General features: G+C 42.5%; 1 pseudogene; it reads left to right on the forward strand.

Annotated features, from left to right (window-relative positions):
• Positions 1–2859: 2859 nt before the first annotated feature.
• LOC113153560 lies at positions 2860–11423 on the forward strand (annotated as a pseudogene).
• Positions 11424–12244: the final 821 nt, after the last annotated feature.

A 12244-nucleotide genomic window follows, 5' to 3' on the forward strand; every position in this document is an offset into this window, starting at 1 on the left:
CTTATTTCCTCTTTACATCTCTTCACTTTGTTGCCTCTGAACTCACTTTAAAAACATCCAGAGTCTTCGCTCGATTCTCCAGCCGATCTTTTCTCTTATATTTTACATTTATATTTTATTTTTTATAAGGGTCAAAAGGAAAAATGTTCTGAGGAGAAGACGTTTGGGGGGTAAAGGTGTTTCAGTGAATCCGAATCACATTACTCGGGCAAGAAAAGGGTGAGTTCCAGTTCCTCAGTCAGCCACTGCAAAGTGAAAATCATCCTACATTTACATATGCAGTATTAATACCAGAGCCTGTGGTGGAGGAGCCAAGTAGGGCAGCATCTTCACAGGCTGATCCATGGTTATAGGTTCCATACGGGAGCAGGTCTCGACCGGCCCGTCTTACAGGACACACACGATCAAACACACAGTGAAGTTCTCTCAGTCCAAATTAACCCCATTTACAAGTTGTGAAGTAAAGAGTCAGCGTTACAGATATCCTTCCGCGGTGAGGAACTACTTTAAGCAGAAACTGTCCGACTGCTGCTGAGTAGACACAGATTTTTCTATTCAGTGTGAAGAACTTGTTCCATCTCTATAATTATATAGATGTATCTGTAGCTCTGTATGTGCAGAACCTGAAGATCATGCTGTGTTTAGGTTCCAGTAGTCCACTTGTCTAATGGTCCACCCAGTAAACATGTATTCTTTATGCTGAAGTGCTGATGAGATGGCGGTGGTTGGATGGAGCCACGGATCGTTTGACTCTATTTATTGTCTGAATCACACGCACACGCCAACACACTTCTCTCTGAACATGTATGATGTGCTTCAGTGAGTTCAGTGTGATAAAGGGCTCTGAAACAGGACATGAGCTATCAACCTTTCCTACCTGCAGCCTGAGGTCAGTGCATTAACCCCCGGTCAGAGCTGCAGAGTGCGGTTCACATGTCTCATGTCACACTGATCATAAAATATGTTCCTGTCAGTCCATCGTGAGAACAGGCTGTTGATGGGCGACATGGAGGAAGTAAACACATCACTTCTTCTTTAGCTTGTGAGGATTTCAGTCTGGTGTCATTATGTCCTCCACTAAATGTGGTCAGATTGACAAAACTCACATAGAGTCCAGTTTATTAGGAACCAGTCAGTCGGTTCAATGAATCAGTCCAGATGTTTCTCAGTGTTGATCGTGATCATCAATGTACGACTGTACAATAAAAAGCTGAAATCAATAACAACGAGCTGCAGTTGATTATGTGCAGTAAATAAATTATATGTGACTGTTCAGTTCAGTTCCATCCGTTGTCAGTTGCAGTATTTAGTTTCCTGCATGCTCATCATATTGTTGCACATGGTCCATCCTTCCTCCCACTGTCCTGTTCATGTCTGTGCTTCTGATTGGTGGCTGTGTATGTCATGGACCTAACACTGATTGTGAACACGTACATGCTGTTTTACACCTCTAACGTAGACCACATGCCTTTTTCATAGACAGTTAAACACATTCTTGGTTACTGTGTCTGCAGACTTTGGATTTACTTTACACATTGAGGACTGTGTAACAGCAACATGTCTGTTTAACTGTCTTTTCTGCTTAAGCTTGTCAATGTTAGAAACACCTGACGTTCACCTTTGTTAAGTCCGAATTTAGAGCAGAACGAGCATCAACTTTTCAAGTAGTCGCTTGGTGTACGTTAGAGCTGCTTCATGTTTCACAATGGTTGAAGTGTGTTTATGGAACCACCAGTCCAGCTCTGGTGGTTCTGTATTTGGATCTGAGGCTGTTTTCAGGATCTTACCCCAGCATCATGACAGCACACTAACCGGCAGCTCATGGTTGAATCCGTGTGTTACGTTACAGTTGAGAAGCACGTGGTGAACATGTTCCAATAAGACGAGCTAAAATACAGAGTGGTGATTAGATATGGAGTTATAGATAGATGTTGTGCAGATTGCTGGTGTGGATTAAGTCACGTCACTAATCAAACTAATAGAACCCATGTGGCTACAGGACTTAGTCACATCACACTAGCACAAATTCTGCCTCCGTGCATTAGAGTAAAAGGCGACTTAACTCAGGAAAGTCTTACGACTTATCTGTGTTTTAGAGAAACAACACCCAGGAGGTTTGTGTGTTCTGCAGAAACCCCCCACCACCACCACCTCTGTCTCTGCCTCTTTCTGTGTAAATGAGTGTACGTCAGTGAGGAACCGAGATAGTCACAGTTATCTGGGGAACAGATGGCCAGTGTTTGACAACAATTGGTGATCTGTGGGATTTTCTGCTGCTTTAAAGCAGATTTACAGAATGAGAGAAGACGTTCGAAACCAGGCTCGTCCCTTATTTACAGTTTCTGTCAGCAGCCCGTATCTGTTCAGCCTGTCCTCCAGCTTCTCATGGGTCAGTACAAGAAGGTGGACTCCAAATTATAGTCAGTATCTGCAGATGCACATTATCTGTGGCATTTTTTATATATATATTATATTTATTTATTATATAACCAACGTGGTGCAAACTTTTTCTCCGCTTTACTTATTTTATTTGTGATTTTTTAATTAGTGGTCCGACCTGAGCAGACACCTCATGTAAGTTTGAGCAGTTCATTTAAAATTAGGTGAGTTGAGGTGAAATGGTGGAGTCACAGGCTCGTAGCAGCACGATGGTAGAACAGCCTGCGTCATCATTGCTGAAAGACACTCAGGTAAAACACTGCACCAACACACAGCTGAGTGGAAAAGACTCACACAAGATGATCATCCAGAGCCAGCTTCAACCAGGACAGAGAGGAAATGTGAGAACTGTTGAAGTAGTCCAAGCCCTGAATCCAGAGTGACAGAAGGGTTGGTTTGAGGGTGTACACAAAGGTCAGGATGGACTTTGAAAGCCAAAGGGTCATGCTGGTGCAGAAGTACAGAGATGGAACAGAGTCCGGATCAAGGAACCAGGCAGGAAAAATTAAGCCGAGGAGTCGCAACAAAACTAGTCTGACAGCGTGAGGAGAAAACTAAACCTGGTATATAAAGGCAAAAAAATCCCAGCAAGTAGACAGAGCCCAAGATTTCAGTCCAGATAATATTTTTATTATCGTGACAGTTCAGCCACTTTAATAAACTTGACCATAACCGACATCTGTGAACATCTACCCGATGTCCAGAATAACACTATTACACTGACCTGCAGCCACAGCTCATGTACAGGACCGGGTATGTCCTCTGTGTAGGACCCAGCACACGAGCACCTCTGCTCAAACATCTCCACAGAAAAACTGTCCAGCTCAGGCAGCAGTCCGTGATGACAAAACACCTGTTCCCTGCTCGGCCCATATAAGACCCCACGCTGAGCCGCTGTACAGGGAACAGGAGCTGATGTGTTCTGGTCCAGGCTTTGATCTGCTGTGTCCACATGTTCTGACTGCAAAACAGGGACCTGACAAACCGACGGCATATTCACAGCTGGACTACAGCAGCACAGGGAGTATACTGGGCCAGTAAATTTACATTTTCATGTTTTTAAAGACATAATCAAATTTATTTTATTATTTTCACACATTCAAACTTAGTTTTCTGACACAAATTAAAAGGAAAAGGACAAAGCGTTGGATAGCAGTTATTAACAACTTTATACATTTTTATGAAACCAAAAATGATGTAGTAGGTACGTCAAAAAAGATTTGTGACACTCGGCTATAACTTAACAGGATCTTTTTAACTGTTTCACTATGTGCAGCACACTAAATATGACCACTTGTTAGATTATAATTAGGACTGAACCACAGATGAAAATCAGGAGAATCATAAGGTAGGTGGGCACTCAGGGTGGATACATGGATCAACAAAACATCAGAGGAGTTTGCTTCCTGTTTCAATCATCACTTCATCAACCAACCTGTGACAAAGGCAGATAATGACTCACGGAAAATAACTGGTGTTAAAGTATTATTAAAGTATCACGTAGTTGCACTGTGAAACAGATCAGCTGTTTCTGCACACTGACAGGCCCTGAGGTACTCCGGGGACAGATGTTCGGTATTTTGAGGGCAGGCTGGACAGACAGCTTATGTATGACGGAGTTCAGCAGCAGTACTGCAGTGTATATATGACATCTATAGCTATTCATCCAGTTATTGGTGATTTCACAAACACTGTCGTTACTAAAACACATTTTAACCTTTTTAGTTTGTCGTGTTGAACAAGGTGCTGACAAACAAAAGGATGTGGAGGTACTTTAAGTGTTGGTACCACCAACCACACCGACTAAAATAACAGCTTATTTCCTACTTCCAGGGAGGCACCGACATCACAGGACTCCTGTGAAAATAAACAATAATTATTGTTAAATCCATTTTTATTTTAGGTAGAGATCTATCAAAGGTGTGTCTCCAGATCGGTTCAGTGCATACTTGAGTTATCAGTACTACATTTTTTAAAGCAGAAAGTGATTTATGCACCGTCTATGTCCGGGGTTTTCAAAACCGGTCCTCAAGGACCCCCTGCTAGTCTTCCTACTATGTATCTATATATCTATCTGACTACCTGGACTAGGTGTGTTCAATTCAGAAGTGTGTGATGGTGTAATACATGAACACAGCCAGGTAAAGGATGTTAATAAAATATTAAAAAACAACATACATCTGAAGTTATATTCTGGAATTCTAATGAAAAATGGGACCTTTACTCCCAGTATCAAGTATTAATTATATTAATTATTAATATTAAGTATCAAGCATATGAATAATTAATCCAGTGTGTTTTTATCAGCATTAAGTTGCTATGGAAAACGACTAGCCCTCTATTATAGAAACCAAGCTAAATGAAGTTCAAAATCATCATAAAATATTATCAAAATACAAAATATATAACCTACTTAGAGCCAAGCTAACATTATGCTCCACTACTTTGAATGTATAGTGTTACCAACCAAAATTCCTATTGCTTACCGTGTTTAGCATGAGCCACAGTCACAGCCTCGCATAATGAAACCAGTGAGCCTCAAACTCCCAGGGGGACAAGAAGGACACTTTAACACTAAAAGGGGCTCCTGGTCACACAAATGTAAAAGCCCCCACCTCCACCTCTATACAGGAGGAACTACTGTGTTAGACTATGTCTGTATGAGACACTTCGGCTTGATGTATTTTCTCCCAGCATTGTTGAGGTGAATGTTCTGATCACACAACCCAGAATAAATCTTGTTGTACATTAGATTGTTTCTTGTCATCATCTCAAATTTCATTTAAATGTTGTCCTCTGAAAATCAGGTGTTCTTCACTTATTTGTTGTCAGTGACATGATCAATCCACAATGGCTGTGATATTAACATTTGGTTTCATGGCTCCAAATGATTCAGATTCTATGTTCCAGTTACTTAAAGCTACTAATTAGAGTTTGTTCATTAGGATTTAGTGGCCACATCATACCGTTGTCTGTCTGTTTAATTTAGCTTCATCTCCCTTCAATGTAATTTCATGGCTGACAAAGTCTAACTGTGTCGCCGTCAGTGTTTTTATGACTTGTTTATGTCACAATAGTTTTCTGATGATACAAAACCCAGTGAAGCCTCCACAGACCTGAGTGATGAGAGGAGACAGAGATCAGGTGAAAAACAAAGTGATGAAGAGAGAAGAGTCTCTGATTTATGGACCAAATTAACAGTCAGAGTTCGTTCATTCTGTTAAATGCTGCAGTCCACACATTCTGCAGACTCACAGTTGTTCTATAAAGTGAAAGCACACACAGTCCACAGTCCCTGAACTCAGACAGAAACTATTTTCCTTCCAAAGTGGAGGTTTTGCTGTGAGGTTACACAAGTTAGCAATTTTTGTCGGGAAGCGAGAAAGAGGGGTCAGGGGCACTAAAACGATTTCTCTTTATTTATTTATTAGGGTTATCTTCCACAAACTAGCCTGCACAGAGAAAATGAAGTTTCTTCCTCACCAATAAAAAACATGAGCTTCTGCAATCTTTCACAAAACTTTTTTTAGCCTTGAGGACAGAGAAAAGACATCAGGTGTAAAACTTTGTTAACCTGAGCTGTCAAACAGCTCCTGGAAACTGTGCTGAGGTTTAAGAGAGATACAGACGACTGTGTCGTCACATAAATGCACAATGTGTGTGTTCACCTGAGCTGCAGCTAATAACTTATTCCATTCCTCGTCAATCTAGAGTTCCTAGAAGAGGAAGAGGAGGAGGCCAGGATGGCTGCACTGAGGGAGGAAGAGGAGCACAAGAGTCAGGTGCATGTACTGTTGTAACAGCCTGAACAGGTCAGCTTGGTTTATCCAGCTTGTTCTCCAAGTACCACCTGGGAGAGGGGCCAGTTTAACCCTCAGCCACATCTCCTCATTCGTCAGTATTAATCTACAGTAGGTAATACGTGTGATGAAAAGTTAGTTGCTGTTGTTACCGGATGTAAACGTGTCACTAATGTTCATTGGTGTTTTTCAGTTATATAAAATTGTGGCTCTTGTAGCACCATTATATTACTTTTTAGTTGGGTCAAATACTGAACTACCTAAAATGAATTTACTCACAGATATCACTAGTTCATCTCATATTATACCAAGTACTTTATCCAAGTTTCTAAAAATACCTGGTCAAGTTAACATCTCCATGTGTTTCACATGCACACACCTGAAAAGTCAGGTTTTGTAGTCCAAGTTAGCAAAATAAGCCAAACTCTCCTCGTTAGCCTGTTGGCATTGGGGTCAAGTATAAGTCTCTATACTTTTAATTACATCCAAAGCCTTTAATATAAGCAAGGTAGAATTTAACGCTGGCTTTATTTTACAAACCAGCAAAGGTGCCATCACCACGCCCACAAACCAAGATGGCTGTTGTTGAACTGGCCTCTTGATTGACTTGATGTTTCGAGGGACACTGTTGTGTGGTCTCTTCATCCATGTGGGCTTCAAAGTCGTCATCCAAGAAAAGCTACAGTACATCAAAGCCAGACTTAGGTCGGTCTTTTGGTCTAATGAGACCAGACGCGGGCTTTTTGAGCACACGGATGCTGCTTTTGTTTGTCGAAGGAAGGAAGAGGCCTTTAACCCTATTCCACAGTTAAACATGGTGGGGGCAGCGTAATGCTAAGGGGCTGTTGAGCTGCTTCAGGCACAGGGAGCCTTATTCAGGTGCATGCGATCATGAAGAAAGAAGATTAGGTTGACATTTTGAATAATAAAATGAAGAAATCTGCAGCCAGATTGGCCCTAGGTCACCGCTGGGTCGTCCAGCAGAACAATGACACAAAGCATTCGTCCAAGTTGGTCAAAACTTTTTGATTGACAGCAGAATTAAAATCCTGGTATGGCCCTCTTACAGCATAGATCTCAGTCCTATTAAATATCTGTGTCTGAAGTGATAATGTCCGTGCTCGAAAACCACACAATCTGGATGAGCTGGAACCATTTACCACTGAAGAACGGGCTAAGATCCCTCAAGGGACATGTTTGATACCAGCGTTGAACTGTCATAAGACCTGCTGCTAACTGAGTATCATCCTACTACTACATAATACTACCAGGACAAGCTCAGCAACACCACAGACACCAGAAAGCTGTTCTCAACTTTCAAATCTCTACTCTATCCACCCCCACCTCCACCACCCACCTGTCTCACAGCTGACGACTTTGCCTCCTTTTTTACCAACAAGGTGGCAGCCATCAGCTCCCAGTTCACTCCTCCTGACAATGACATTCTGCTTACTAAACCTGACGATGCATCTCACTTCACTTTTTCAACACTGTCAGAGGACGATGTATCCACCCTCCTCCTCTCCAATCGCCCGACCACCTGCTCTCTGGATCCGATCACCTCTAGTCTTCTTCAAGCTATCGCACCAACACTAATACCAGCCATTACACAGATCATCAACACCTCTCTCACAACAGGCACCTTTCCCACCTCGTTCAAGCAGGCCCAGATTACTCCACTGTTGAAGAAGCCTTCTCTGGATCCCTCCCTTGTGGAGAACTACAGACCGGTCTCTCTTCTTTCATTCCTGGCCAAGACTCTGGAACGTGCAGCCTTCAATCAACTCTCTGACTTTCTTTCCCGGAATAACCTCCTTGATGTCAATCAGTCTGGCTTCAAGAGTGGTCACTCCACAGAGACGGCACTTCTGACTGTTGTGGATTCCCTACGGGTGGCAAAAGCTGCAGGTAACTCTTCTGTCCTTATTCTATTAGATCTATCTGCAGCCTTTGACACTGTGAACCATCAGATTCTCATGACTGCACTCTCAGACCTGGGCATCTCTGGATCAGCTCTAGTCTGGCTTCGGTCATACTTGTCCGAACGAACCTTTAAGGTATCCTGGCAGGGCCGTGTCTCTGACTCTCATAACCTCTCCACCGGTGTACCGCAGGGCTCAGTCCTTGGTCCTCTTCTTTTTTCAATCTATACTTCTTCTCTAGGCTCTATCATCCATTCTCATGGCTTTTCTTATCACTGCTATGCAGATGACACACAGCTCTTCCTGTCTTTTCCGCCGGATGACTCAACTGTCTCATCTCGCATCTCTGCCTGTCTCTCTGACATCTCTGCCTGGATGAGAAAAAGACACCTTCAACTCAACATACCCAAAACTGAACTTCTAGTCTTCCCTGCCAGACCTTCAACTCAACACAACATCAGCATTAACATTGGATCTGCAGTGATTGCCCCTACTAAGTCAGCCAGAAACCTGGGGGTCATCATTGACGACCAGCTGACCTTCACAGATCACATCGCCACAGTCGCTAGGTCGTGTAGATATGCCCTCCACAATATCAGAAAGATCAGACCCTATCTGACGGAGTACACAACCCAACTCATTGTACAGGCGTTGATCTTATCTCGCCTGGATTACTGCAATGCACTACTGATGGGTTTACCGGCATCCACGACCAAACCCCTCCAGATGATCCTAAATGCGGCAGTACGCCTCATTTTTAATCAACCAAAAAGGTCTCATGTCACACACGCTCTTCAGATCTTTGCACTGGCTTCCTGTGGCTGCAAGGATCAGGTTCAAAGCTCTGTCTCTTGCCTACAGAGTGGTTAACTCCACAGCTCCATCTTATCTCAATTCAATCGTTCAGGTCTACATCCCCTCCCGTCCACTGCGCTCAACCAGGGAACGTCGTCTGGTGGTACCAGCACCACACAGTCGACACCAAGGAAAACTGTTCAGCTCAGTGATCCCACGATGGTGGAATGAGCTGCATATCTCTGCACGCTCAGCCACCTCACTTGCAATCTTTAAAAAACTGCTGAAAACAGAACTCTTCTGCATCTCCTTGCACTAAAAAAAAAAAAAAATTTACCCTTCATCTTTGAAAAGAAACACTTTTGATAGCATGCTTTGATGTTGTTTCTTCTTGACTAGATTTTGTTGCTTGCTTGTCCCACTTGTAATGTTTGGTAAAAGGTCTGATGATAAGTAATGTAAATGTCATAAGAGGTTGTTGTCAGTTGGGAGTCAGAAAGGTTACACTATTAGATTGATTACTTTACATTTTGGCATGATGTAATAACTCCTTGCCAAGAACCTGTGGTCAACTCAACAGCATTTTAGTTTTTCAATGCAGTACAGTAGGAAAATATTTTGATCAAACTTCCTGGATGTTGTGTCTTTGTTCTTTTGGAAACTATAAAACATGTTTACTTATTGGTTGTTTGCACAGAAACATTAAGAGTTGTGTTTGCTTTCATGAAGAGAGTCATTTAGATCTCATCATTCATTTAGAACTTTATGGTGTTGGCATCAGTGTTTTCTTCTTTTCTATTACTCTCTTATTTAAAACAATAGATAATTAATAGTAAAAAATAATTTGCTCTCGTTTTGCCATTTTCTTACTTCTTAGTGATGTCATCATGATTTAGAGACTTGATCATCACTTGAAACTACTCACTTCTGAAAGTCTCTCAGACAAAGCAGGAAGCTAGTTGTTCCTGTTCAGTTCAGACGCAGAGGTCTTCAAGGTCAGAACCACCTCTAAACCGGGTCTTAAAGAACCTGTGTGAGTCCTTGATACTGCACAGAGACCAGAGAGAGAGTTCAGATCAGAGATCTTCAGAGACTCTCTGCAGTCTGCACTCTGAGAAACTCAGACTCTACTGTCTGGACCATCAGCAGCCAGTTTGTCTCGTCTGCAGAGATTCAGAAAAACACACCAACCACAGGTTCAGACCCATCGATGAAGCAGCTCAGGATCACAGAGGGAATCTGCAGAGATCCCTGAAGACTTTACAGGACAAACTGGAGCAGTGTCAGAAAGTCAAAGTGCAGTTTGATCAAACAGCTGAACACATCAAGGTCCAGGCCCGACACACAGAGAGGCAGATTAAGGAGCAGTTTAAGAAGCTTCACCAGTTCCTAGAAGAGGAAGAGGAGGGCCAGGATGGCTGCACTGAGGGAGGAAGAGGAGCACAAGAGTCAGAGGATGAAGGAGAAGATGGAGGCTCTGAGCAGAGAGATAGCAGCTCTTTCATATACCGTCAGAGCCACAGAGGAGGAGCTGAGAGCTGGAGACGTCTCATTCCTCAACAACTACAAGGCTGCAGTGGAAAGAGTCCAGCAGCGCCCCCTGCTGGAGGATCCACAGCTGCCCTCAGGAGCTCTGATAGACCAGGTCAAACACCTGGGAAACCTGACCTTCAACGTCTGGACCAAGATGAAGGATGTGGTCTCCTACACTCCTGTGGTTCTGGATCCAAACACTGCTCATCCAGAACTGAACCTGTCTGAAGATCTGACCAGTGTGAGACGAGGAGAGAAACAGCAGCTTCCTGAAAATCCAGAGAGGTTTGATGAATATTTCTGGTCTGTTCTGGGCTCTGAGGGTTTTAACTCAGGGACTCACAGCTGGGATGTTGAGGTTGGAGACAGTTCATACTGGGAACTGGGTGTAGCAGCAGAGTCTGTCCAGAGGAAGGGAAGCATACAGTATGGATTATGGATAGTGTGGTTCCATGAAGGTAAATATTTAGCACAGTCATCACCAGCTCCATGCGTTGATGTCTCAGTGCAGAAGAAGATCCAGAGGATCAGAGTGAATCTGGACTGGACCAGAGGAAAACTGTCGTTCTCTGACCCTGATACTAACACACACATACACACCTTCGCACACACCTTCACTGAGAGGATGTTTCCGTACTTTAACACTGGTGATAACATCCCAGTGAAGATTAAACCAGAGAAGTGAGCGAGGACCAGAGCAGGTACTGATAAACTGGATCATTACATTTGAATCTGTCTAAAACATTGTAAATGATTGTTTATGTCAATACACATGAGATTATTAAAACATGATTTCCAGTTTGATAAGATGAAGATTCTGTTCATCATTTGTCTTAAGAAAGAAAAAGTTTTAAATGATTTCAGTCCTGATGACGGACGTGTGTTCCTGTTAACTGCTCTATTTTCTGTGTAAACCAATAAATGTGTAAATGGGTTTCATGTGATTTATCATCCTCATGGTTTAGTTCCTCTGTCTGTGGAAATCCAGCCACAGCTGAGTCACTCTGACGTATCACTGGGTCACAGATTCACTTCCACTTTATAAATTCTGTTTTCCCAGTTTCTGATCTCTTAGTTCTTACACATCAAACTCTCGGGGTCCTATTTAATGTTAATATTGTAAAAGTCTTAATTTTAAATAATTTAAAAATAACAACTCAGTTTTTTTACTGAATAACCCACATGGAGCTGAATGAAATCAGTCTTTATCCATGGGGTCTGGTCTGGGACAACCTGAGAGAACCACTAAACTGTGAGACACCACCTACTGTCAATGACTCACACACTCCCAACTAAGAACTCCTCTGGTTTCCAAAGACTAGTTAACCTACTAGTTAACCTACTAGTTAACCTAGCCTGCCTGTTGAAAGAAAGAAAAGAAGTTGGGTGAAACCAACAGAAGCAAAAGGTGAATATGCTAATGTTGCACAGACAGATCTGAGGTACATCCAAATTCCCTTTTCCATAAAGCGCCAGTCTCCCGAGGCAGCATGGGGCTCCCAGCCACTTTTTAATCTGTGGAGTTCGTGGAACTGACATTTTTGGTTCTAATTCTGTTTTCTATGTTTTCTATATAAAAACAGGAAACATGCAGTTTGTGGAAGCAGCTCAGACAGATTTTTGGTCTTGGATCCTCTTTCTGTGGTTTTCTACAGAAACCATCAGTGACTTATTTTCAGACACAATAAACCCGATTTATTCCGTTTCTTCTTCAGAACGTTTTATATATAACAAAATGCCTTTTTTTAAACAATG

Source organism: Anabas testudineus, chromosome 5 (assembly GCF_900324465.2).
Source record: "Anabas testudineus chromosome 5, fAnaTes1.2, whole genome shotgun sequence".
In the NCBI taxonomy this organism is placed as follows: domain Eukaryota; kingdom Metazoa; phylum Chordata; class Actinopteri; order Anabantiformes; family Anabantidae; genus Anabas; species Anabas testudineus.